We start from the raw sequence: 13,071 nt of genomic DNA, 5'->3' as shown, positions 1-13,071 counted from the left end.
CTGAGAAACTACCGTAACTGTCAAGAACTTCTTCCGGGTGTTTAGATGAATTTCCTTTAGATTAATTTCATCCTATTGGTTTTGGTCCATCCCTCCGGGGCAAGAGAGAACAACTCTGCTCCATCCTCTACATTTCAGCCTTTTAAATACTTGAAGACGGTTATCAGATCTCCTCTCAGTCATCTCTCCAGGCTAAACAGACCAAGCTCCCCCAACCTTTCCTCATACGCCTTGGTCTCCAAACCCCACACCAATTTTGTTGCCCTCCTCTGGACATGCTCCAGTTTGTCTACATCCCTCTTCAACTGTGGTGCCCAAAACTGAACACAGTACTCCAACTGAGACCAAGCTAGAGCAGAGTAAAATGGTACCATCACCTCCTGTGATCGGGACACAATACTTTGTTTGATACAGCCCAAAATTTTGTTTGTTTCTTTGTTTGTATGTATGTAGATATATATCTATATATATCTAAGTATATATCTATCTAAACACTAGAGGGCGTCATCCCAAGGGTCAGACATGACTCGGTGCTTGCACAGGGGATACCTTTACCTTTCTATCTATCTATCTATCTATCTATCTATCTATCTATCTATCTATCTATCTATCCATCCATCCATCCATCCATCCATCCATCCATCCATCCATCCATCCATCCATCCATCCATATCCATATCCATATCCATATCCATGGATTCAATCTACATCATGTTCACTCTAAAGTATTCCCAACAGATATTTTAAAGCAAAAATTCTGAAAATTGCTTCCTAAATTTACTCCAATAATGTGTCAAGGATCCTTCTGGTTTTAACCTAGCTGTTTTTATTCATTCTGGTGAGATAGCTGTTATTTTTTGTGAAGGAGTCAGGATGGTTTCCACAAACTATGCAGGGAATGTGAGCACATCAGACTTCCAGTTTGGGTCATCTCTGAAAGAAAAGACTGCCTGTCCCACATAGGCATATTTGCATAACTGCAATTATCCTAATATCTTCCAATTGTACATGTTAGAAGAGACATGTTGGTGGATAGTGGAACATCAGTGGACACTAATGCTACTCCTAGTCCCAACTACTGGAGACATCACGCACACACACATATCCACCCTTTTCTAATTTGGTGTAGTCTTGCTTTTCCTCCACGTGTGCCCATACAGAGAACAGGCTGCCAAGTAGTTCCTCATCAGAGCCAAATAGAGTCCTCTCCACCTCTTGCCAGTATTTTTCATCAGGGTTTCATCACAAAATGATCTAGCAGACTGCTAGCCCACAAGGCTTCTTCTCTCCAGCACATGAATCAAGACTGTCTTCATGAAGTTGGATTAGAAGAAGAAGAGTTGGTTCTTATACGCCGCTTTTCTCTACCTGAAGAAAGCTCAAAGTAGCTTACAGTCGCCTTCCCATTCCTCTCCCCACAACAGACACCCTGTGAGGTGAGTAGCGGGGTACCTCAGGGCTCAGTGCTTGGCCTGGTACTTTTTAACATATTTATTAATGATCTAGATGAGGGGGTGGAGGGACTACTCATCAAGTTTGCAGATGGCAGCAAATTGGGAGGACTGGCAAATACTTCAGAACATAGAGACAGAGTTCAACGAGATCTGAACACAATAGAAAAATGGGCAAATGAGAACAAGATGCAATTTAATAAAGATAAGTGTAAAGTTCTGCATCTGGGTCAGAAAAATGAAAAGCATGCCTACTGGATGGGGGATACGCTTCTAGGTAACACTGTGTGTGAACGAGACCTTGAGGTACTTGTGGATTGTAAGCTAAACATGAGCAGGCAGTGTGATGCAGCGGTAAAAAAGGCAAATGCCATTTTGGGCTGTATCAACAGGGGCATCACATCAAAATCACAAGATGTCATAGTCCCAGTGTATACGGCACTGGTCAGACCACACCTGGAGTACTGTGTGCAGTTCTGGAGGCCTCACTTCAAGGACGTAGATAAAATTGAAAGGGTACAGAGGAGAGTGACGAGGATAATCTGGGGCCAAGGGTCCTGGGGCCTATGAAGATAGGTTGAGGGACTTGGGAATGTTCAGCCTGGAGAAAAGGAGGTTGAGAGGGGACATGATAGCCCTCTTTAAGTATTTGAAAGGTTGTCACTTGGAGGAGGGCAGGATGCTGTTCCCGTTGGCTGCAGAGGAAAGGACGCGCAGTAATGGGTTTAAACTACAAGTACAACAATATAGGCTAGATATCAGGAAAACAAATTTTCACAGTCAGAGTAGTTCAGCAGTGGAATAGGCTGCCTAAGGAGGTGGTGAGCTCCCCCTCACTGGCAGTCTTCAAGCAAAGGTTGGATACACACTTTTCTTGGATGCTTTAGGATGCTTTGGGCTGATCCTGTGTCGAGCAGGGGGTTGGACTAGAAGGCCTGTATGGCCACTTCCAACTCTATGATTCTATGATTCTATGGGTGAGGCTGAGAGAGCCTTGATATCACTGCTCGGTCAGAACAGTTTTATCAGTGCCGTGACAAGCCCAAGATCACCCAGCTGGTTGCATGTGGGGGAGTGCAGAATTGAACCCAGCATGCCAGATTAGAAGTCCGCACTCCTAACCACTACACCAAACTCCTAACCACTACAGCAAACCACTACACCAAACTAAAGTTTGTAGATATAGAGAAAGGCTAACATCTCTCTGTGTTGATCCTACCCAAGAGTGATCCATTAATTGCAGCTTTGCCACTGCTTTCACATCTACAGAAAATCTAGGCAACAACCTTGTTCAAAGCATACATTATCTTTCTTGGGAATGAATTCCCAAGTAACTACAAGACTGCATCTTTAATACTGAACATGTCTTCCCAAGCCACATCTTCAACTTCCTACGCTTAAACTAGGGCTTCCAGCTCCAGGCATGATTTGGAGTTCTGGAATTGCTACTGATCTTCAGGAAACAGATCAGTTCTCCATAAGAAAATGGCAGCAATGGAGAGTGGAGTCAACAGTGTTGTATCCTGCCCTCTAAATCTCCAGGGATTTCCAGAACAGGAGGTGGCAGTCCTAGCTGGAACTCATTCCTCGCACCCAGTTGTATTTGCTTGTATCCTACTGAAATCAGTAAGGTTTTAGTATGCACAGGGCCAGATTAAGATTTGTTGTGGCCCTGAATTGTGTCAAGTTTAGGAGAGCCCAAAGGATTGCTGTATTTTTAACCAATTATGTTAAGGCTGAGTGTACATATCTGGGTGCCATGTTGCTGTCAAGAATCTCAGTTGTTCCACGTCTTCTGTTAATGCAGCATTCTGTAAAGCAAAAAAAAAAAAAATTCCTGGGGCACTTATTAATTGAAGGCTGCATTAGCAAATCTTGAAAGACTGAGAAATCACCTTAAATTCTTTGAAGAAAAACAAGCAGCTGTTCAGTGCTGCACAGGCATTACTTTAAAAAAATGCATACCAATGTGAGACTTAAAGCAAAACAGTCTTTTAAGTGAGAGACATATAGCAAAAAAAAAAATCCACCATGGATGCTAGTCATATGTAGAATAAAGCAGTTGGGCCCAGCCCCAATTGGTTGGGAGCAGAGGCCCAAAACAGCATGGAGGTTGTTTGCTTGCCCCTCCTATATTGGAACCTATATTGCAAGTGGGGGGGAGGGGTCTGTTTTCCATATATTAATTATTACATGAACAGAAAATTCTGTGCTGCGAACACGTTTTGATTTCGGCATTGAACGTGTTACAGAAAACACACCATCAAGATCCTTTGAGGCTTAATTTTTCCCCTTCCTTCTCATCTTCCTTTGATTTTTTTTATCCCCTTTCTTAATGTCCTTTGAACTTTTAAAAAGGCACTTTGAAGGCATGTCATAAAACAGTTTTTTTTCATTCATGATCTTCCCTTTGATGATCTTGCTATTTCATATGAACTGCAACCTCAACAGGATGTGAAAACCAGAAGAGCTGAAAGCTGATACCAAGGGGGCGGGAGTCAAAATAAAAATAAAGTAAAATGACCATCTTATTTGTCAATAAGAAATAAAGAATACTGATTCCCCCCCCCCACACCCCCTTTCAGTGGAGCAAAAATTAGGCAACCTTTTTAATTTTAACTGCAGGAAGATCCTTTATAGTAAGTCAGGCCAGTAGTCAATTTTGCTCTGCATTTTCAATGGCAGTAGCTGTACAGGGTCTTGAGCAGAAATGCTACATCAAGTCCTTTTAATGGGAAATGCACTGCATGCAAAGCATGTGTTTGGCAGCTATACTATGCTTTAAAGACTAATGGAAATTTTCCTTTCTGTGACATCTTCTAAAAGATCTCTGAAAATGAGAATGTGAGTGGGTTTGGCCCTGATGAGAGCCAGCGCGGTGTGGTGGTTCAAGAATGGGAATCTAATGTGGAAAGCCAGATTTGATTCACTCCTCTATGTGCAGCCAGCTGGTTAACCACGGGATAGTCACAGTTTTCTTACAGGTTTTCTTGCAGTGCAGTTCTCTTAGAGCTTTCTCAGCCCCACCTACCTCACAGGGTGTCTGTTGTGGGGAGAGGAAGGGAAAGGTGTTTGTAAGCTGCTTGGGGACTCCTTCAGGTAGTGAAAAGAGTGGTGTTAGAAACCCAGCTCTTCTTCATCTATTCACGTCTTTCACCAAAAATGTTGTTGGCAGCTGGGTCAGTCCCAAAAGTAAAATCCAAAAAACCTAGAACACAGAACACAGTAATGCAGCCCAACACTGAACATGTATGTGAGCACACAATTGCCCCAGTGGGAAAATCCAGTGTTTTCCTGGAGTAAACGATAAACAGTAATTAATTTACCTTTCCTTTTCTTTCCATGCAGAAGATTGTTAGTAATGATGTCCTCAAAAAGCAAAGCCACTAATATTTGAGCTTTTGCAAACTTGGCATCGTATTCCCTGCTTCTTCCTATGTCTTTTCTTTTCCTACAGTAGAGAGAACAGGAGTCTGTGCTATCACTCTCCTGTGGACTCTGATGCATTTACTTTCCCTGTTCCAATTACTTTTTCATACTAGGTGGGAGAAAAGAAATGTTGTTGTTGTTAGTTGCGAAGTCGTGTCTGATCCATCGCGACCCCATGGACAATGATCCTCCAGGCCTTCCTGTCCTCTACCATTCCCCGGAGTCCATTTAAGTTCACACCGACTGCTTCAGTGACTCCATCCAGCCACCTCATTCTCAGTCGTCCCCTTCTTCTTTTGCCCTCGATCGCTCCCAGCATTAGGCTCTTCTCCAGGGAGTCCTTCCTTCTCATGAGGTGGCCAAAGTATTTGAGTTTCATCTTCAGGATCTGGCCTTCTAAGGAGCAGTCAGGGCTGATCTCCACTAGGACTGACCGGTTTGTTTGCCTTGCAGTCCAAGGGACTCGCAAAAGTCTTCTCCAGCACCAGAGTTCAAAAGCCTCAATTCTTTGACGCTCGGCCTTCCTTATGGTCCAACTTTCGCAGCCATACATTGCAACTGGGAATACCATAGCCTTGACTAGACACACTTTTGTTGGCAGGGTGATGTCTCTGCTTTTTAGGATGCTGTCTAGATTTGCCATAGTTTTCCTCCCCAGGAGCAAGCGTCTTTTAATTTCTTTGCTGCAGTCCCCATCTGCAGTGATTTTGGAGCCCAGGAAAATAAAATCTGTCACTAACTCAATTTCTTCCCCATCTATTTGCCAGGAATTGAGAGGGACGGATGCCATGATCTTTGTTTTCTTGATGTTGAGTTTCAAGCCAACTTTTGCACTCTCCTCCTTCACCCGCATCAACAGGCTGTTTAGTTCCTCTTCATTTTCTGCCATTAGAGTGATATCATCTGCATATCTGAGGTTGTTGATATTTCTCCCTGCAATCTTGATCCCAATTTGTGACTCCTCTAATCCCGCCTTTCTCATGGTGTGCTCCGTATACAAGTTAAATAGGCAAGGCAACAGTATACAGCCTTGCCGAACTCCTTTCTCAATTTTAAACCAATCAGTGATTCCATGTTCAGTTCTCACTGCATATAAGTTTCTCAAGAGACAAATAAGATGCTCTGGTATTCCCATCTGTTTAAGAACTTGCCACAATTTGTTGTGCTCCACACAATCAAAGGCTTTAGCATAGTCAATGAAGCAGCAGTAGATGTTCTTCTGGAACTCCCTAGCTTTCTCTGTGATCCAGCGTATGTTGGCAATTTGATCTCTAGTTCCTCTGCCACTTCGAAATCCTGCCTGTACTTCTGGAAGTTCTCGGTCCCCATATTGCTTGGAACCTAGCTTGTAGGATTTTGAGCATAACTTTGCTAGCATGAGAAATTAGTGCAATGGTGCGGTAGTTTGAACATTCTTTGACTTTGCCCTTCTTTGGGATTGGAATGTAAACTGACCTTTTCCAATCCTGTGGCCATTGTTGAGTGTTCCAAATTTGCTGGCATATTGAGTGTAGCACTTTTACGGCATTGTCTTTTAAGATTTTGAATAGTTCAACTGGAATGCTGTCACCACCACTAGCTTTATTGTTGCTCAGACTTCCTAAGGCCCATTTGACTTCACATTCCAGGATGTCTGGCTCTAGGTCAGTAACTACCCCAATGGATAGGTTCAAATAAAAGAAATACTCCTTGATATAAAAATACCTTGAGTTTTGAATCAACACCAATGAGTATACAGTGTATGCCTGCTTCTTGTCCTTGATAAAAATGCACAAGGGGAGGGAAAAAGGGGAGGGGGCTTGATGTTGCCTGCCTTTGGAATGCAGATGATGTAACTAATCAAAATTTCCAGGCTGCATCCAAAAAAAGGAAAAAAGGAAAGCACAGTAGTTTTTCATTCCACACACTGCACTATCTTATCTATTCTCGGGACAAACTTCAAAGCTGGCTTCAGAGTTTTAATGGGGGAGTGTTCTGCTTCCCTCCTCCCTCCAGAAAATGAAGGCAGTTTCTTAAGTAAAGTATTGTCTTGTTCCATGTTTGGCAATCAGTCACATTCACGTCCGTAACAGCCAGGAGTGGGCTGGGATGGGAAAGTAACTAAATGCCCATCTACTGATCACAGGAACTGGCTAGCTGATCTTTTGAAATCAGACTATGAGAGGACAAAGCAGTGTGACATGGGACACTTCCTGTCCCAAATGGGGTGTGTGATACTGGACACCTGAAAAAACAAGTACACAAAAGATTCACAGAGCTGGTCCAGGAATACCTTATTTGGGCTGAAGTTTCTTCTCCTGGAATTGTGTGAAGTAGTCAAGTCCGGAGTATTTGTGTGGGAGATTTTTCTGAACACAGAGAACAAATGTGGACCTGACATTTTTGCATCACAATGGTGAAAGCATTAAAAACCAAGGTAAGATGGAGTCCTTGAGCTTCTAGAATGATCCCCCCCCCCCCGAATCAAACAGAAGTAGGAAGAGGAAAAACAGCTAGTGGTTGGAGATAACATTTCTTAGGGAATCTCGCCGTGTAACTACATTTACTGGTAGCCACTGATTCCTTTTAATAACTTTTTTCAGATTCTTTATTTGTCAAAATGAATTTAAAAACACCAATAATTATCTGTCCCCTCTTTGTAGATAAAGAGAAAGGCTAACATCTCTCTGTGTTGAAAAGTACAACAGCACAATCCTGTGTACACTTACTTGGGAGTAAGTTTTCAAATAAATGAATGGGACTTCTGAGGAAATTAGACTAGAATCGGGATGCACAAGTAATTCCTGGTAGATTCCCCCCCCCCTTAAGACCTGCTTTGTGATTTGTATCCTCAGAGCAGTTTACTGAATGAATAAACAAATGTTACAATGGAAAATAAAAAAGACAAATAACACATTGCAGTCTGCACAGAATAAAAAGGCTTCCTTTTAACAGGATGTTCCCACCAGCTGTTACCCAAAGGGATTATCTGTTTTTATAGCCCTTATAAACTACTGGCTGAGTAGATCTTGCAGATTTTCGGACACTAGTGAGTCCCACAGTTACCAGATTAATTGCTGGTACAATGTTTATTTTGCTGTCCTCTCCCTGCCACCAAATCGACATTTTACTGTACTGTTTCAAACTGCTGCTGTCTGTTGGAATCTTTCCCCTGCAGAAAGAGAGATCCCACTTAATCAGATGGAAGCTCATGTTGGGAATAAATGTTTGTTGGTCTTAAAAGTGCTATTATATTTTGCTGTGCTCTTTTCAGTGACACTATAAATATACTTTTCAGCACTGTATCAATCCAGTTTTATTCCTCCAAGAGAGAAAACTCTGGACCTTGACCTCAGAATTTATTACAAAAGGCAGAATTAATTGGGAGACCAACAAGACAATGTTGACTATGGATGAAACTCTATTCAGGTTTACTTGGGAGCAAACTCCATCAAACACAAGCTCTCAAGCATTTAAATAAACACGTATAGGACCAGGATGCACATCCTATTAAATACAAATAAATGGTATTCTTATTTACCCAGTTCTGCATTGTTTGGGAAAACGTGAGCTGCAGAGCAATTTCTTTTAACCAATGCAGTAGAATGAACATCTCCTGTTCTCTGCTGGATGAATCAGCTCTGTCTTGGATTGAAATAATGTCAAGAAGTACAATAGGCCAGCGAGGAGATGGAATGCGGGGACTTTTTCTATTGACACGCGGAGGCATCCGAGGAGGAGGAGAGGAGGAGGAGGAGGAAGCCTTTCCTGTTTCTAAGAAAAAAGCTTCACAGGAGAACACCTGAAACAACAACTGCCTTCTCTCTTTTCCTGTCTTTCAGTGTGAGTCACAAATCAGCTCTCCTCCTCTTAGATCCTTCTCATTTATCAAGTCAGTATTGTGTTTTGCTTTGTTTTCATTCCTCCCTGCCAGAACAAATCTCTCCTCTGTGAGAGGCAGGTGCCAGGAAGTGCCGTAATCAGAGGAATGTGTTTCTCACTTTGGGTCTTCTAACTGCAGTGACAATTACAATGTTATTTTATTTAAATAAACACAGCCTTTTACTGGAAATGTGAATCAGCTTCTGAATCAGGAGCTACATACAAAGGGGAGTATCCAGGAGACCTCTTGATGCTGCATTGTGTAATTCAGAGAATACCAGTGCTTCATTATTGTTCTGGATAGCCTTGAATCCTGACTAAATTTTCCATTAATTTCCCATTAATTAATGGAAGGTGCTTCCGTCACTAGAACATAACTTTCTTGCCTTTCCTTTCTTATTGCAGTCCATTGATCGTCCTGAGATGCTGCTCCTGCTCCCAGGGGACAAGGCAGCATTTTGGGGAACTCAGTGGTCTGCAGGGTTACCAACTCCAGGTTGGATAATTCCTGGACAGCTGGGATATGGAGGGTAGGGCTTACAGAGTGAGGGACCTTGGTGGCATATAATGCAATACAGTCCACCCTCCAAAGTAGCTATTTTCTCCATGGAAACAGATTTTTTCAATCTGGAGGGCAGTTGTAATTCCTGATCCCCATCTTGAGGTTGGCAAATCGAGATGAAGGGAATTGTATTCCACTGATGGAAGTGCCTTACGCTAATGAATCCCCATATGTACATTTTTTAAATTAGCAACATACCATTCCTTGTTTTCCTATTGCTGACACATTAGGTTTTGGAAAGGGGGAGGAAGCGAAGAGAGACCTTGCTCCTTGCTACTTTTTAATTATGTTGGGCCCAATCCAACACAAAGTTCTTTACTGCAAGGCCTATGGAAAGAAAGTAAATTGGATGACAAAGTAGTTCAGGGGTAACTGCAATAAAAGGAAAGCAATTTTGAATGTGTTATAACTTATTGTACAGATTAAGTTCCATAGTGGGAAAGAACACCAAGAAAGCAATTTGGTTAATATGCTCATTGAAATAACAACTTTTGATCCAATTGTTCAAATTTTAGAATTTCACCAGACTTTTTGCATTTTGCATTTTGTCCTGTGGGAGAAGTTAAAGTTGGCGAGTATCCAGTAACCTTGGTTCAATACCAGCTCTTGTTGCTCATCTTAGAAACAGATCTCATGTTTGAGATATTGGTAAAATTGCCACTTTCCCTTACTCTGCAGCTTCTATCAACTGCATGAGGGGCAAGAATCCCCTTTTCCCTGGCATGAAGATGTGAGGCAATGAGACCATCATCATCCTTATCATATTTATTCATTTTATTTATAGATTTTATTTCATTTATACATCCCCTTTCTCCGTGATGGGATCCTAAAACAGCTAATTGTTGTCTTTCTCATTTCACATATTTTGGATAGTGCACTTACAATGTGTTTTAGCAGCTTTATTTTCCTGTGCAGGAAAATCTGCTTCTGAAGTGCATTGAAAGTGAATTATACAATGTGTGTGGAATTAGCTCCATTTTACCCCCAAAATAACTTTATAAATTAAGATTCTAGTGGATGGCCATGTTGGTCTGAAGTAGCACAACAAAATTTGAGTCCAGTGGTACCTTTAAGACCAATAAAGATTTATTCAAGGTGTGAGCTTTCATGTTTATGCACACTTCCTCAGACAATGGAATAGGGATTATAAAAGTACAGATATAAGGAGAAAGTAAATTAGTACAAATTAGTAAATAGCATCACAATGTCCAAAATATGCTGTATGATCATTCTTTGCTAGAAAAGCAAACCAGGGTGTAAACTGCATGGAGCTTTTATTCCAATCCCAGGTCGATTCATTCCCTGCCATCTATACAGAATGCAATTTCCATTTTGATTTGGGGCGATTTTAAATTTCCCTCTGCAACAAACATGATTGATCCGGAGTCACCTTACCATTTCTTCGCAATATCCAGGAGTGCTTTTAATCCTCGATATTGGAAGAATCAAGTTGAGAAAGCATGAGAAAACACTGACTCCGTGGTAGAGAAGCGCTGATTGGCCAGCTGACTCCATGGTACAGCAATTCTGATTGGCCAAGCCTGCCAAGGCTGTTAGTTTTTCTTAAAGAGGGAGCCCTAATTTTATTTCTGTAGAAGCTGCAGAAGCCGTCACTTCTGTGGATAGAGATTTGCCTCGTGGTTTTTTTTCTCCCTTTTCTGTTGTCTTCAATCCCCCCCCCCATTAAAAGAAAAGAAAGAAAGAAAGAAAGAAAGAAAGAAAGAAAGAAAGAAAGAAAGAAAGAAAGAAAGAAAGAAAGAAAGAAAGAAAGAAAGAAAGAAAGAAAGAAAGAAAGAAAGAAGCTCCATCTGGGCTTGCCCCCCTCTTCTGAGCTTCCCTAACTAGTGCAATGTTTCAATGGGGAGTGGGGGGAGAGAGGAAGACCAAGTTCAAATTAATCTGAATTCAGCAGGATCCACACCGGAAAAAAAGAATGTAAGTGCAGAATCAGCCCAGAAATTTGGGTTAAATTGTTGTTCACAGAAACATTGGGGCAATAAAAATGTTAAGGTTAGTGATTAATGGCAGAAACTTTCCCAGTTGTGAAAAGATCTCCACCTAAGCATGGAGGAATCCCCACAGTGACAGCCCTGCTGAGTTTGTTATCCTATCCTGACAACAGAGAGTTAGATTGCAAATAGCATTACATACATACTTATATCACATAACAGTCTCATTGTCCCAAATAGAAGAGGGGATTGTAAAAAGAAGAAGGGATTGTAAGTAATAAAAGTCTAATGAGGTTAGCCGACATAGTGAGATAAGGAACCAATATCCTTGTTGAGTCCTGGAGATTTCATTGTTTTGAGTGTTGTAATAGCTTGCATTTCTGCAATATCCCTTTCTAGTCTTTTCTTGAAGCTCCTTTGCAATAAAGCAGCTACTTTGAGGTCCTTCATTGAATATCCTGGAAGCTTGAAGTATTCCCCTACAGGTTTCTCAGTCCTGTGATTTTTGATGTCAGATTTGTGTCCATTTATTCTTGACAGTGGGTTTGACCAGTTTATCCTATGTAGAGAACAGAGGGGCATAATTGGCATTTAATGACCCTCTGTTCTCTACATAAGACAAACAGTTAATTCTGTTATCCATACAGATGTGTGAAACACATCACAAGACTTCTGCCTTGTTTACATGTTAGTACACATGCACCTGTGTATAAGTGTTACATATGATAGGACCCTGCCCTGAATACTGGTTCACTGTCTTCCACAATCCGTGGCACTCCTCCATAGTCTAGGATTGTGCCAAAGCCAGACACTGTTAAAGTCTGCCAAGACCCTGCTGGGCCAGACTCCATGTTGTCAGCCCCCCCTCTCAAGCCTGTCCTTCGCTACAGGTTCAGAATCACAGATTCAGCTCCTCTGTTCTCTCCCCCCCCCTTGTATTGCTGATCCAGTGTTTGGTAACATCCTGTTTGCCTATAGCAGTGGATCTCAACTTGGGGGTTGGGACTCCTTTGGGGATTGAATGACCCTTTCAGAGGGGTTGTGGCAGAACTAGCAGTTTGGCTGGGGGGCACCAGCCTTGCGGGGTAGATCGAGATAGAGCGAGATAGAGCGTTCATCTGTCTGGAGCAGTGGAAAAAAGCGAGATCGGCATGGTGTAGACAAGAGGCAGAACTGAACTGAGAAACCCTGGGGGAGGGGGGAAAACAATTTATATACAATCATGAACAATGGATCTTCATGCCATTGGTAAGTTTCGGTTTAATTTCCGTGAAAGAACACTTCCATGATTTCATGGTTGAGGGTGACCACCACATGAGGAACTGTATTAAAGGGTCGCGGCAAAAGGAAGGTTGAGAACCACTGGCCTAGGGGCTCCTTTGCCTTACACCTATGACTCACCCTAGGGGAAATCACTTCCCCCGCGTCTATAGACAGACCCATTGACTTTATGGTTCCTTCAGTATAGACCCCTTTAACACCCATCTCCGATCCTGACTAGCCCATTTCCCAACTTCCTACCCATGGAAAATTCCATGGCCCTATCACACCCCCATCATAAGCTCAGCACGACCCCGACTCCCCCAAAACCTATAAAAACTCTGGCTTTGCCAAGCCAAAGTGTACTTCTGATTCAGGAGCTACTCAGATCACGCTATGTGCCAGCCATGTTGACTCGCTCTCTGACCTCTCTGCTATACAGGACTGGTAAATATACCAATTGCAATATCTTTTCTCCCTTTATTTTCCTATCTGATAGATTGCTAGTGTGCTAGATATATTTTTGCCTATGACTTTTATTTTTTTTCCAATAAAGATT

At 42.1% G+C, this 13,071-nt stretch overlaps 1 long non-coding RNA gene across 1 annotated transcript; it reads right to left on the bottom strand.

Annotated features, from left to right (window-relative positions):
* Nucleotides 1-1,630: 1,630 nt before the first annotated feature.
* Nucleotides 1,631-8,734, bottom strand: LOC143832464 (uncharacterized). The gene is made up of 3 exons (XR_013229272.1): nucleotides 8,401-8,734; nucleotides 7,153-7,228; nucleotides 1,631-3,262 (listed from the first exon to the last, which is right to left on the bottom strand). It is a non-coding gene; the product is annotated as an uncharacterized LOC143832464 (long non-coding RNA).
* Nucleotides 8,735-13,071: the final 4,337 nt, after the last annotated feature.

This window comes from Paroedura picta, chromosome 3 (assembly GCF_049243985.1).
Source record: "Paroedura picta isolate Pp20150507F chromosome 3, Ppicta_v3.0, whole genome shotgun sequence".
Taxonomy (NCBI): domain Eukaryota; kingdom Metazoa; phylum Chordata; class Lepidosauria; order Squamata; family Gekkonidae; genus Paroedura; species Paroedura picta.
The sequence above is the reverse complement of the archived record's forward strand: the minus strand, read 5'-3'. Positions and strand labels throughout refer to the sequence as shown.